This window comes from Pleurodeles waltl, chromosome 3_1 (genome assembly GCF_031143425.1).
Source record: "Pleurodeles waltl isolate 20211129_DDA chromosome 3_1, aPleWal1.hap1.20221129, whole genome shotgun sequence".
Taxonomy (NCBI): Eukaryota; Metazoa; Chordata; class Amphibia; order Caudata; family Salamandridae; genus Pleurodeles; species Pleurodeles waltl.
The window spans coordinates 703,698,901-703,714,584 of NC_090440.1; the positions used below are offsets into that span (position 1 = coordinate 703,698,901).

The window sequence follows — 15,684 nt, forward strand, 5'->3', positions numbered from 1 at the left end:
CCCCGGTGCTCTTGCCCTTCCCTTTCACGCTCATGTGAGGCAAAAAACAAACAAGCATTAACAATGCCAATAGTTCTCTATTGGCTATGTCAATGTGTGTTAGCCATGTTATACACCAGCATGGATAATGTTCAGCATGGATAAAGTTAATGGCATAAAGGAAAGTGGTGTGGAGTAGTGTAGAGTGGTGTAGAGTAGAGTGGATTGTCGTGCAGTGGAGTGAAGGAGTGTTATGGAGTGGCGTAGAGTGGAGTGCTGTGGAGGGAGTATAGTGTCATAGAGTGGAGTAGAGAGGATGTAGGTTTACAAACCCCTTGGGAACTAAGAACACTTTAGAATTGCAACAGTAAGAATGTTATCTATATGATCATATGCCCATGCCAACTCAAGTACATTGGTATGACAACAATGCGAGAACACAGAAGTACCATCTGCTGTAGGGGTGATGCAACTAAACTTTCAGACCATTATATCAGGAACAACCATTCCCCTGATGAGATGGAATGGTTTATCATAGACAAACTGGACCAAACCACGGCTAACAAGAAACAAAAACTCCTATGATATGAACAAAGATGGGTCTGGAGATTACGAACAGACACTACAAAACTCAATGATGAAATACAATGGTCAATGCTATACAACTAAAGAGACCAGAACAGAAGACTATACATGATATATGCCATGACCATTACCACTTTCACTATTAATCCCTTCGGACCTAGCTCTGCTTTTCTCCTTAAACCACGCCTTCCCCCTCTTCTTTCTCTTCCGGGGAGCCCCTTCCCCCCATCTTTCTTTTCCCCTCTTTTCTTCCTATCCTTTCATTGTTTCGCCTCCCCTCCCTCAATATACCCCCTTTTTTCATTTTCCTTCTACCCATCACATTTTTCCCTTTCCCCCTCGATATCCCCTTTCGCCCTTTTCCTGTTTTTCCTCCCCCTTCCCTCATCCACTTTCCTCTCCATCCTCCCTCTGCTATTCCTTTCTCCCCTTCTCCTTTCCCCTCCCCTCCTTCCTTTCTATTCCCCCATTCTTCCCTTTCCCTCCCCTCCCCTCTCCTGCCTCCGCTTTCTTTCTTTTTCTCTTTTTTCCCCCTTTTCCCTCCTTCTCCTCCTCCCCCACACCCTCATTACTCTCTTTACTGTCACCCACCAACCACTTTTGTTGCCCTCTCTCCCCCCTGACCCTCCCGTCCTCTTTTTTCATGCTCGGTTTGTAGCAAACTCATGGGACTACAATTCCCATGAGTCTCAGTTCAGCACGCGCCTCTCTGATTATAAAGAGGGCTACCAGACTAATGGGACTACATTTCCCATGAGTCCGGGCTTTGGAAATAGGCAATCAAGACGCATCCGGAGAGCGCATGAGATGCACTGTTGGCAGGACGCGGCCCGGCATTCACCGATCGTTGTAGTTGTTGCGATGCTCGCGCACAGTGCGTGTTTACACTGGGCTCGAGCATCGCTAGGCAACGGGAGTTCGAAGGGAGGTGGAGGAGAAAGACAGTTAAGAGAAAGACGAGCTTCGGATGTCCTGTTATCGGGGTCGTTTTAACGTTGCGAATAAAAGCTTGTAATTCACATGAATGTCGTAACGTTTTCTTCTTAACAAAATTGGCGACGAGCGTATGAGTGACCCCGACGAAGAACCCACACGTCAAGCAAGCACATTTCTTCACAGCAGGCAGGATTTCAAGGAAGTTGTATGACTCGATATTTTCCGGTTGTTTTCAACAGGACTTGGGGATTGCTGCAGCGGTAGGATTAATACCTTGTTTATCAGTTGTTTTGTGCCAAGCAAACCTGACTGAAAACGTCTATGCGCCGCATTTTGCGTTTTGGAATTGTCTGACATTGTCAAGCAAACAAGTCTCTTATTCTTGTGCGCAAGGCCTGCGCATGTTTGATTTTTTTGATTATTTCATCATTTTTCAAACAGGATTTGCAGTTGCTTAGCGAACTTGGCTGGATGTATTAATATTTTCTCCGTTCCAAGAAAATATTTGTTGTAAAGTTTGTTTCATCATAATTTTTGGTCATGGCTTCTGGAAATGCATGGAATCTTAGCGCTTCTGAGCCATTCTTGCCAAAAGATGGAGAAGCTACTTTAAGATGGGAGGAGTGGCGAGAATATTTTGTAAATTACATTTCTACTTTTGAAGATGAAAAAGAACTTACTCCAGAAAAGAAGAAGAAAATTATTTTACACTGTTTAGGTGCAAAGGGTCTGAAAATTTACAACAGTATTAACAAAAAGATTAGAGCACCTGACCAAGGAGATGTTTTTAGTCATGCTCTTGAAGATCTTACGGAGTATTTTAGACCTGCCGTGTGCGTAGCTGTTGACCGATTTAAATTTTATCATAGGAAGCAACAATTTGAGGAATCTGTTGATGATTACGTTGCTGCACTCAAGAATTTGGCATTGTCGTGCAAGTTTGGTAATCTTCATGACGAACTCATTAGAGACCAAATTATAATGCACACTGCCAATCCACATATCCAAGAGAAACTTTGGTCTAGAGGGGAAGCACCGTTACGAGAAGTTATTGACATGGTCAAAAGAGCTGAACTCACTGGAAGATGCGCAAAGGCTGTTCTGCGCAGTGAGGAAAAATTATTTTCGAAGTTAGAAGACCATGCTACTATTGCCATATTCAAGAAAAACAATGAATTATCATCTAAGAGAGTCCATTCGTATCAAGGGGAGAAAGAGAATTTATTCCTGAAAGACAAAAGATATTGTTTCAGATGTGGCAGCAAATTTCATCTGGCAAATGATAGGAAATGTCCGGCTCGGAATCAGAAGTGCTCAAACTGTGGTGTTTTGGGACATTTTGCTAAAGTGTGTCGCAGAAGAAAATTTGGTGGGGGTGACGCGAGTGTTAAGTGTGTGAGAGAATGTGACAGCGGGTCATCGGAGGAGTCTGATTCTAATTTATGCATTCTGAATGTTGATGATAAGGTACAGAATGTCAAAAACAACATTAGTAGACCCTTATGCCATGTCACGATTGCTGGCATTGATATTTCGGTTGTTGCGGATTCTGGTTCTCCCTACACTATTCTTAATGAGGAGATTTGGCAACAATATTTTGAACCATTCTTAGGTAATTGTTTTGAAAAAACAGATATTTCTCCCAAAACATTCACGGGTGAACCTATTAGAATTGTGGGTTACAGAAATTTGCTAATTGAATTTAAACCCAAACAAGCGTACTGCAAGGTATATGTAGCGGTTTCGGGCCGTCCGTACTGGGTTGGAAGGACCAAGGAAAGCTGGGTATTATTTTGAACCCCAGTAGTAGTACTCCGGTGTCTATTGTACAACATACAGAAGATTTCTCAGGAATTATTGCAAAAAAATTCCCCAATGTTTTTTCTGGCCAAATTGGAAAACTAAAGGGTTTCCAACATAAAATACAAATGAAAGCTAATGCCACACCTTGTATTCACAAAGTCAGAAACATACCTGTTTCTGTGAGGGACCAAGTAGAAGAAGAATTTAAAAAACTTCAGTCAGATGGCATTATTGAACCCGTGGAATCCGCAGAATGGGTCGCACCTTTAGTTGTAGTTAAAAAAAAAAGGCAAATTGAGACTTTGTGTGGATCTCAGAGATCTTAACGAGAGTATTCTAATTGATCAATTTCCTTTGCCAAAAATAAACGAAATGTTAACTCGCACTAAAGGTATCAGATGGTTTTCTAGTATTGATCTTAAAGCTGCTTACCATCAGGTGCCTTTACATGCAGATAGTAGAAGTTTAACAACTTTTGTGACACCTTTTGGTTGTTACAGATTTAAAAGAGTACTTTTTGGGTTGGCTTCTGCAGCAGCTATGTTTCAGAGGTTAATGCACAAGGTATTATCGGACATAAAGGATGTACTGATTTTTCAGGATGACATTTTGATAATGGGGAAGGACAGAAATGAACATGATTGTAATCTAGATAATGTTTTGCATAGACTGAGCACACACGGTTTGACAGCAGAAATTGATAAATGCAGATTTGCATTTAACAAAATTAATTATTTAGGTCATGAAATTTCAGATGCTGGTATTAAACCCAAATTGGAATTAGTTAATGCTGTCAAAAATGCCCCAAGACCTCAATCTAAAGATGATTTGCGAGCTTTCTTAGGATTGGCCGAATTTTATGCCAAATTCGTACACAATTTCTCAGAAAAAACATATATTCTGCGTCAACTTCTTAAAACTAATGTTAAGTTTGTTTGGAGTGAGGCATGTGATGAAGCATGTGAGGTAATAAAGAATGATGTGGCTAATGCCCCACCACTTCATGGTTTTGACCCCATGTTGCAAAATGTTGTCACAACGGATGCCAGTTCTAAAGGCATAGGTGCAACGTTATCCCAGATCGATGAAAAGGGAGTTGAATGGACCATAGCTTTTGCCTCGCGTTCGATTACACCGACTGAGGAAAGGTATTCTGTGATTGAGCGTGAGACACTTGCATGTGTTTGGGGTTTGGAACATTTCAGACAGTTCATTTGGGGTTTTCATGTGTTGTTAAGATGTGACCACAAACCGCTCACTAAAGTGTTGACAACTAAAGGGTTAATTTCTGCATCACCACGTATAGCTCGTTTGTCTGTTAGACTTTTAGATTTCAATTACAGTGTACAATATGTTCCGGGAGTCAAAAATGTGGTGGCAGATTTTTTAAGCAGAATGCCTTTACCTGTTGTGAGTGATGAGGATACTGATATTGAAAATTTTACAGTAGCCAATGTGTTAGCTGATTGTCCAGGTATTACCAAAGAGGACTGGGAACAAGCTCAAGCTCAAGATGACATCTTTGGTGTAGTTAGCAGATATATCAAGAATGGATGGCCTAATAAACATTTGTTAGATCATAGTATGCGTGTGTTTTGGGAACTGAGACATGAACTTTCTCTGGAAGGTGGTCTAATTTTTAGGAATGGCAGGGTTATTCCCCCCACATCTATAAGAAACAGGATTATTGATATATGTCACGAAGGTCATCTTGGCATTGGTAAAACCAAATACAAAATTAAGTGTACTTATTGGTGGCCAGATTTGGACTCAGACATTGAAAGGAAAGTTAGAGATTGCTATGCATGTAATTCGTCTGACAAGACTCAGGTAACATTAAGACCACCTCTCCATCCTATTCCGTGTCCAGATGGACCTTGGTAAAGGATAGGCATAGATATTGCAGGGCCAATAATGTACGATGATAAACAAAAATATTTATTAGTTTTGGTTGATCATTTTTCAAAATGGCCAGAGGTTGAGATCGTTAATAGGGCTGATGTGGATTCAGTTATACAATTCCTGGACAAGGTGTTTCTGAAAGAGGGTTTACCTAAGTGTATAGTAAGTGACAATGGACCTCAATTTATGTCTCGCATTTTCAAAGATTTTGTACAGGGGAAAGGTATTGTACATAATACTACGGCTTTATATCATCCGGCAGGGAACGGTGCTGTGGAGAGATTCAATCGGGTGATCAAGGGCGTCATCCAAATGGCCAATTACAACAATTTGGATTGGAGATGTGAATTAATGCGGAATTTATGGTCATACAGGACGACACCTTGTGTTTCTACAGGGTATTCTCCATTTGTGTTGATGAGAGGGAGAATTCCCACAGGGAAAGATAATGTGGGTTGGAGTTCTGGGGATAAAAAGGCTGATTGGGCACTTAAACAAGTTAAACACAACATTAAAAGTTCCCAAGTGCAAAGTAAAATGTACTATGACGCAAAACACAAATGTAAAGAACAAGTCATAAAAGTTGGTGATGTGGTGAGAGTTAAGAAACCAGGTTTCATAAAAAAAGGTAATAATCGATTTTCAGATCCCCTTAAAGTAGATAGAATTTTTTGTAATTCTGCATTATTAAGTGATGGTAAGGTTTGGCACATGTCATCATTGTCCATGTGTAGGAATGTTAATTCTGGGTTGGTTGGGAAGGAAGAAAAAGTTATCAGCCCAGAACGCAAGGTATGCAAATTTGACTGGTTAGTTGATTGGAAGTATACGCCTTCCTATGATCCTGATTATAACTCAAATGTACAGCCTAATGTACCTACTGTTAACAATCATTTTGGTGTGCCTGCAAGGAAAACAAGCAGGTGTGGTCGTTTAGTCAGGACACCAAGCAAATTTCAGGATTATGTTTGTTTTGCGTAATGCTACGAATGTGAATTTATTATTCTGTGAGGGTAAAATTGTTTTTGTTTTTGGAATTGTTTTTTAAATTCTTTCCTTATTGTTGTATTTTCTGTTTGTTAGGGGGAAGATGTGTTGCGATGCTCGCGCACAGTGCGTGTTTACACTGGGCTCGAGCATCGCTAGGCAACGGGAGTTCGAAGGGAGGTGGAGGAGAAAGACAGTTAAGAGAAAGACGAGCTTCGGATGTCCTGTTATCGGGGTCGTTTTAACGTTGCGAATAAAAGCTTGTAATTCACATGAATGTCGTAACGTTTTCTTCTTAACAGTAGTCGACCAGATATATTTAGATCCTCCTTGACCCAGCCCACTAGTGCAAGCGGCTGGGATAGGGACCCGTTTAGGTTGCACAATGGATTGCCACCTTTGGAGTAGTAAGTCCACTGACCTCACCATGGGGGGCCACATCAAGCAGACGCTCTGGGACCTCTTCCCACCACAAGATAAGATTTATGCTGTTTTTTATGTTTTGTATGTATTTTGTTACTCGTCTCTGTTGTTTTTTGGTTTCTACTTTTGTGTTTTGAGTTCTGGGCGATTCTCTACGTTTCCTTACTCATGCCTATATCATATTGTCAATAACTAGTAGTCTGTGACATTTGTGTACTAGACAGATATTCTTTTGGTTATTGTGCCTCATTTAGAGTACTCAACTTACGCACTTCTGACCTAATGTTATGACACCCTACTAGAATTCCTTTCTGATTCGAACTTCATTCCTTCACAGAATGTGACTACAAGGGGCAACACCCCTCCCTTTCCCATACCCGGTGCTAATTGCCCTTCCCTTATATGGTAAGAGATCTAGGGCCATATGTACGAACACTTTTTCCCATAGACACATAATGGGTAAAAACCTTTGCTACATCTGGCCCTTAGTCCCTATGTGTGTTATTCAGGGTCCTAAAATGAGCCTTGTACAGAATTATCTCTACAACAATAGTACTTTCATGGTTGTATGTGTCACCCTTAGCATGGTTTTGTACAATGTGTGTGCAGTGGCTTGCAGTGATTACTCACACACACTGTGTTTCGCTGTGCTCTTAATTCATCCCACTATTTTCTTTCCCTTATAGGTCTTCCTTGACAGAGTTTTTCCTCAGGTAGGCCCAGTGTGCATGTTAATGATTTTGCTCACTTTCAATCTTAGCCAGCCATCCCCGCTTTATCCTGAAAGATATCATTTTAGCACTCCCTCAGAGTTCCTTTAACAATGAGGTTGAGTCAGCCCAGGTGGTATCATCCTACCTGGGTGGGGATAAGTGGTCAAATGATGAAGCATGACACTATAATGTGTGTGAGACCACCTATTTTGTAAGGGGAACACCCACCACCTCTTATAGAGCACACAGCCACCACCACCACACCCCATGCCATTAATTAGATCACCACTTCCGTGATCTGATGACTAGTTGAACGGGCCAGACTAACCTGTTCACAAAATTCCCCATGCGAGTTGTGTTGTTGATTCTTGTGTCAGGGAGGTAGTATGGGAATGAGACACACTCCCAGATCTCTCTTTGTGTGTAATACGAGTAGAGCAGAGTGTCATAGAGGGGCATTGAATATCATGGAGTAGAGTGGCATAGTGTAGCGCAGAGTGTAGTGGCATAGATTGGGGTAAAGTAATGTGGAGTGGCATAGAGGGAGTTGCGTAGAGTGGAATAGAGTGTCGTAGAGTGGTGTAGGACAAAATGGATTGTCATAGAGTGGAGTAGCATAGAGTGGTGTAGTGTAGTAGAGTGGAATGGCATAGGGTGGAGTACAGTTTGGTGGAGTGTCTTAGAGTGAAGTGCCATAGAGTGTCATAGAGTGGATTATCACAGAGTGTCTTGGAAAGGAGTGGTGTATAGCAGAGTGGAGCGATATAGAGTGGAGTAAAGTAACATGGAGTGGCGTAGAGGGAGTTGCAGAGAGTGGAGTAGAATGTTGTAGAGTGGCATAGAGTGGTGTAGTAGAGTGGAATGGCATAGAGTGGAGTAAAGTGTTGTGGAGTGTCGTAGAGTGTAGTGACATAGAGTGTTGTAGAGTAAAGTGTTTTAGACTGGCATAGAGTGGAGTGGCATGGATAGGAGTAGAGTAGAGTGAAGTTCTGTACCAAAAGGTGGCTTAGAGTAAAGTGTCATAGATTGGAGTGCCATAGAGTCGAGTGGAGGGGCACTGAGTGGCAGGAGGGGGCACTGAGTGGAGGGACACAGAGTGGAGCGGCATAGAGTGGAGTAGAGTTTAATGGAGCATGGTGTCAGAGTGAAGCATCGTACAGTGGAGTGTCGTAGAGAGGAGTAGAGTGGCCTAGAGAGGAGGAGAGTGGCCTAGAGTTAAGTGTTGTAGAGTTTAGTGGCATAGGGTGCAGTGACATACAGTGCAGTGACGTAACGTAGAGAGCCGTGCAGTGCAATGGCGTAGAGTAGAATAGAGTGGTTTAGAGGGGAGTGGCACAGTGTAGATTGCAGTAATGTAGAGGGGAGTGGCATAGAGTGGAGAGGTGTGGAGGAGACTGGCGTATGAGTTTCAGTTCAGCACGCGCCTCTCTGATTAGAAAGGAGGCTGCCGGACTCATGGGACTACATTTCCCATGAGTCTGGGCTGTGGAAATAGGCAATCAAGACGTGTCCAGAAAGCGCATGAGACACACTATTGGCAGGACGCGCCCCTGTGTTTACCGATCGTTGTATGGGCACAGGGGCAGGGACACTGGGTCTGAACATTATTTATTTGCATATGTGTAGGCGGGGCAGGCGGTATTTGCGCACCGCAAACTCTGCTGAATTTGACAGAGTGTTTAGCTATCGCAACGGAATTCCCCAGAGTAGAATTCCCTGAGCTCTGCCTCCCTCTAGTGCAGAATAGATTAGAGTGGTTTAGAGTGGATTAGCCTAGAGTGCACTGGTATAGAGTGCAGTGGCATAGAGTGGAGTGATGCAGAGTAGAGTGGCATAGAGTGTAGTGGCATACGGTGCACTGGCATAACGTGTAGCAGAGTGCTGTAGAGTAGAGTGGGGCAGAATAGAGTGCACTGGCATAGAGTACTGTGGTGCAGAATAGAGTGGTGTAGAGTTCAGTGATGGAGAGTGGAGTGACATACAGTGCAATGGCACAGAGTGCAATGGGATAGAGTAGAGCAGAACAGAGTGGGTTGGTGTGCGAAACAACATATAATTTTCCTACCAATCAAATAAAGAAAATCATTTTTAAAAACTGGCATTTGATACAGAATTTACACCCCATGATAAGTGCCCATGGGCTTGCCCTCAAACACAAGTAAAACATTCATGAAATACTTATATATTCCAACACAGAAATCATAATCGAACCAATTTCTTTGAGATCAATGTTTGGCCTTCCACCACTCAAAGGCCATCATAAATGTGGCAATTGTTCTGCCTGCTTATGGACAATTGAAAGAACTGTAATCACATATAATGGTCAAAAAGTTACCCATTTGGAATTAACAAATTGTAATACAAAACATGTGGTGTACATTATAAAATGCCCTTGCAATAAGGCATGTGTGGGGAAATCCACAAAAGAATGTGGCGATCGGCTCATTAAAGAGGCTTTGAAAATGTAAACCTAAAACTAAAATGTATCCTGGATAAGGCCGTATGGTGATTCTTATGTCACTTTTGAAGAAAAAATGGATGCAAGTAGATTAGGAGAATTGATTGTAGATATCAAAAGGAAATTGTATTTTGACAATCGCAAAGGAGTAAAAGACATTAAGATAGTAGTTAGGGATGTGGTAAGAGTGAACTTACAAAAAGAAACTCCGAGTGGTGTGCATTTTGGAAACCCTCTAAGAATGATCAAGGTGTTCAAAGGTGCTGCTAAGTTGGAGAATAGTAGGATATGGAATTTTAATAGATTGTTGTTGACAAAATAATTGTATTTATTTTTGTTTGATTTTTTTGTTGTTGTTTTTTGTGAAGGAGTGGGGTGGTGTGATATTCTTATCCTCTTAACTTACACTTTATGGCACCAGGACAGGGGACTTTGGTTATAGTGTAACATTATTGTCTAATATGTTTGACAACATTTCCACAACTTAAAAAAGTTGTTCTTGTATAATATGACGCAATTTCTCTTGTTCTTGTAATTATGTACACATTTGATTAAAAAATGATGATCATTTAAAATGATTTATTTTGAACAGAGGTAGCTTTTCACTGAGTTTTTCTTTTTGAAAGTTGACTTATTTATTCTTGTTTAAAGTACTTTCAAGTAATTATGGAAGAAATGAACATGGACCTGCTGAAGAAGGTTTGCATGATCCTTTGAATAACTTATCAAATTATGTTGAACGGGCCCATGTTTATTGTTTGGATCACTTTTAATATGTTGGTATTGTCTTACTTTTTGCCATTTGGTGCTGTCTTTCTCTGATCACTTGTCTGGGGTGGGTGACAGTTGGACTTTGTTGATTCCCCTTGGACAGCCACATACAATGGGAGCTTAAGTATGGCTAGATGGGCCACCCTGGGATCATGGGAGGAAGGAGCTGGACACACCCTCAATTACACTTGAATAGGTTGTGTCCAGTCCCCACACAAAGGGCTGCATAACTCAGAGTTGCACAAGTACTTTACACACTGCATCTAAGTTAAGCCTAATTGCTCTGTGGCAAGCTGCCAGAGAATGAGAACAGGCCAATTTAGGGTTTGCCTGACACTCACCCTGATTAGAGTTCTAGTTGCTGCTTGACCGGGGCTCATACCCCAGTAAATCAGTAACTCAATTTTTAACATTCCATATATACACTTACCTTTCAATATTTTAGCCCTCGATATTCTGTCCTTAATAGTCTTGAACCATAATATGGTTGGTGGTGATATCCACTAGTGCAATCTGTTCTGCAATTTTTATAAAGCACACATTAACCAAGAACTTGGACTTGTGGTACTTTTACTTGCAGACGTATGTGTCTGCGGTTGTGGGTTGTCTAAAGAACCATGGGTTGGTAGCTGGGAAGACCATACTAAATATAGTGAGAGTTGTGTTGAGCTCGATGTTCCACTTTCTCTTTGGTTGTGTTCAGAAAACAATTGGATCACTGTGACATGCCAACCAAACCTATGTGAGTGGCAGATGAGTAGGGTCACCATAGAGGAGTGTATCTCATTTGGGGTGTGGGACATTTGACATTCTGTTTAATCCTTGCTAGCTGTGCTAGTGAATACATCTGGTTACAATGTTGAAATGCCTCATGCTATGTGGGCACCACTGTACTTTCCTATTTGTTAGTAGAGTGCACATTTGGGTTTGTGGGGTGTATGGAGCTGGTAGTTGTGGAAGCAACCTTTTTTAAAGAGGGGTAATTGGGTGCTAAAGGTCATGGAACTGATGAGACATGATGCATAAATGTCATCTCCCAGTTAACTGTCTCAGTACTGACTGGAGGTTTGTGCTCTTGTTTTTAGACATGGCATGCTCCCGACAGCTTTTACTAAGTGGAGTGGCTTCACTTGCCAGATCTCAAGAAACCAGGAATGCACATGCGAAAAACCCTACAACTCCACCATTCTGAAGCATCAACCAAGATAGATCACTACACTTTACTCTAGGCTCTGGCATCTGTGAAAGCTAATGATGTTTTTGGTGCACTGTGGTGGCTCCCTAGTGATATTTTGGAGAAATGTTATTTTTGTTGCTGGGTCTCTACTATGGTCCTACACTAGCTAAGCACATGGTTAGGAGATTGTTAATAAAAAATGACTTCATTTATCTTTGCTAGTGGATAAATTATATGTAAATGTATTCAATTTTTTATCCATACATGTAAAGGTACATTGGTATCACTAAAAAATATTTTTCTCCCTTTTCACTTTTATTGTTTTTTTTCATAACTGTAGATTTTAAATGGTTTCATTGTCATCATTTTAATCTAGCCTGCTTTAAAGCAGTAAATTCTCTAATTCATTAAGTGTAACTTGGTTGGTTTGGTTAGCTGTAATACTGTACGTATTTCTCTGTAGGCTTGCCTTGAGACTCAGGCCAAGGTACCAAAAGTGAGCCAATGGTCACCTTGGGAAATCTGGATTAACTTTTGTTCTGTGGTTCTGTTTAGGTATAGTTAATAGGTCAGTCACAATTTACATGAAGAAAGAGACCTCTCCCAATCAGAGCTTACCTGATGGATTTATTACACCAGTATTTGTAGGTCTGGCATTAGCCAAGACCTTTTGACTTTACTATACTTACTCAAAGGAGCTTTCAGCCAGCTCTCATCATCCATTGGTCTGCAGTTGTGTCAGTCACATTTTACTTCTGTCCATTACAGCAGACAGCACAGAGCAGTGGACCAACCAGCTTTAGCCACTGGCTACCTTGACTTTGAGTGACTGTATTTTGTTCTTTCACAAGCAGTACATCCAGAGACAAAGTAGTTCCCTTCTGTGCCAGTGTTCGTGTTTTTACTTTATTGTTACTTTTGTGTTGCCTTTATGTTTAAAGCCTGATTAGAAAGCAGGATGCGTTCTACTAGATGTGAATGATGCTTTTGATGTGAGCACAGGGCACATTCCACCTTCATCAGTTCCTGTCTCCTGCAAAATGCTGTTGTACATTCTATGACATGACAGCAGGCGTCAGATTATGCATTCTCCTCTTTACTTTAACTGCAGCCATGTAAACATACACAGTAACCATGGAGTTGTAGAAGCAAAACTACAAACTCCAGAATTTCAACATGAACTACATATCCCATAGTAGAAAGTCCAATAATCTATCACCACTCATGAAGACCTAGTAACAAGGGTAACCACTATAAGCACCCCCTCTTCTTTGCTGCTCGGCAGCCCTGTTAACTACCTCATTATTCTATTTATCAAGGTTCTTGTTTCATGAATCCACTGTGTGGACTTTGTTGGTGGCGCTTTCTCTGTCCTTTGCCTCCACTGGTTAGACTTTTCTCAATAAACTTCCTGCCCCATCGTTATTTTCTGAGAGTCATCTTCAGCAGAAGCTGCATTGTTTTGTGCTCTGGCTCTGGTCCTCTAGTTTGACCGCTTCAGAATTGTCATTCTTTGCTGCTGTTCGTCCAACATCCTGCCTGGTGCCTCTCTCCTTCCGGCAAACTCACCCTCAGCCCGGCGTGCCTGCTAGTGGGCAGCACGGCCTACGCTTTCCTCACGAGGCAGTCCTCTGATGGAGGCCATCTTTGTGAGTGTTGCAACCATCCTCTGAGGTGTTTCTTTTCCTTGTGCATAAGATGCCTCACCTCCTTTTATGGAATTCCCAGCATATTGATGCCCTCTACTCAGAGCTTTAAAAATGTAACACTTGGATGCCCAATAGCTGGGCTGCAATAATAATTGAGCACAGGTATTTACCTGAGGGTTAATCATATTATAGTGTATTCCATTTATAATAAACATTTTTATTTGCTCTTGCCTAAACCTGGTATTTTTGTGCCATGCCTGGGTTAACCTCCCTCAATTTGCAGTATATTCTGAGGGAGAAGCAGGCACTACCCTTCAAAACATTAGGGTGATATTTCTAGGGACTTTAATTGATCTCTGCTGAATTCTGGGGGTACTTACAGATATCTCAGAGCAAGCCAGCCAATGTGCCTTTTGATTTGACACCTAAGGGTGTAGTTGATTTTGTACTGGTCCAGACAGACCTGCCACTGGTCAGTCCCTTCAAACCTACATGCAGACGAGGTTCACAGCCTTGCTGGGCCACATGGCTGCACCGCTACAGTCCTTTTTTTCAGGTTTGCCGTGTCCTCAAACTCAAGCCCCCGGAGGCTCTTCGGTACCAACTACATATCTTCCCAAGCAGTCAGCCAAGCATTCTAGAGTGAATGCTCTAGAAAATCTAAAACAAGCACACTTAGACTTTTTTGCCCCTCTTCCTTATGTATATGATGAGGCTACAGATAGTATTGCCTCCTGTCTGGACACTGAGAACTCGGACAGAGATACTGATGCCTCTTATTGCAAGGAAATCAGGCCTTGGCTTCCGGTCCTATAAAAGAGGAGTTTTGAGGACACCAAGGCTGTGAATGGCCCTTCCAACTCTCATTCATCTTTATTACAAGATACTTTTGATTCGGAAAATATTACACATCTCTGTTCCTCCTAAATGACACCATCTCCTAGGACAGCTGCCTACATGCAAAACAGATTACGCAAACCTTTCACTAAAGATGTCAGGAACCGCCTAAGGATGAGGCCCATATTTATGGAAAGTTAGCACCGCCGTAGTGCCATAGCTTAACTCCATACTTATATTTTGATCCTAGACTCCTGTAGCTTCATTTTCTGGAAGCACCAACCCAACTTGCGTCTCATTGCGACAATGACATGCAAGGTAGGCATTCCCTTCCAAGTAATGCCGCTTGCCCTCTTGCGCCATATTTACCCCCTGACGCAAAACAGACACACACCAAGGAAGCGGACCGCAAAAATTAGGCTAAGACCGATTAGCGTCATAATTCAATGCCTGGTCAGACCAGGCGTTAAAATGAGGCCCACGCACCACCACTTAAGGAAGACACAAAGAAAGAGCATTTGCAAACTCCAGGACAACACAGAAGTGGTACTGCTCTAGCTTGGCACACACCACAGACGTCAGCGAAGACAACAGGTCCCTCCACTGCAGCAGTCCCAAACACCACCACAACAGCCACAGAGGCAGCGCAGAAGGTAGGAGAGGATCTTCAGACAGTGAACAACCATACTTTGGCACAAGGAACAAGATGTCATCATGATCTACCGACTGAACCGGGAGTCCATTGTTCGCCTGCGGCACCACATAGTGCCACACATCACAGCAAGGGTGGAAACTCCTCCAACTATTACACCCATGACAAAACTCCTTGCTGTCCTTTATATGCTCGCGTGTTGATCTTTTCAGATAACAGGTGCACAGGTGGCTGGTATGTCCCAGCCATCCTTCTCGGTCTTCCTACCTAAGGTCCTGGATGCAATGATACCCCTCACACCCCACCACATCTGCTTTCAAAACACCGGTGAGGTAAGAAACACAATAGTTACAAGTATGGTAGCAACATCGTTTGTGATGTAAGAGGGTCTACTGCCACCATTTCACATATCGGTGACACACAATTCACGGGCATGTGACTTTTGAAGGCCTAGATCCATGCACCACAACATTTAACGTGCTGTTAAGTGGGCAAAGTGCTAATTCCTAGACCTTTCCCCACATCATCACCATGCCTACCAAGATGTATGCAAGGTGGGCATACATAAGGTAGGGGCTGTGATCAAATTGTGTTTAAGTAATGTATGAACTGAACATTGTCATGTCTCAGGATGATTGCTGCTTTGCCTGCACAGTGCATGTGTGACAAGGGGGGGGCATCATTGGTAACTATGGACCTTCAGTAACTGTACAGGGTTTGTAATCAATGTTAGAGGCAGAGCCTGCCCTATGGATTATATCCTGGCTCTGTTATTGGGCACAACCCTGACACATGGTGGGCTGTAACTCACT

General features: G+C 42.2%; 1 long non-coding RNA gene across 1 annotated transcript; it reads left to right on the top strand.

Moving 5' to 3' along the window:
* Positions 1–6,502: 6,502 nt before the first annotated feature.
* Positions 6,503–12,046, top strand: LOC138283253 (uncharacterized). Its single transcript, XR_011201152.1, has 4 exons — positions 6,503–6,599; positions 7,302–7,328; positions 10,438–10,485; positions 11,643–12,046. It is a non-coding gene; the product is annotated as an uncharacterized lncRNA (long non-coding RNA).
* Positions 12,047–15,684: the final 3,638 nt, after the last annotated feature.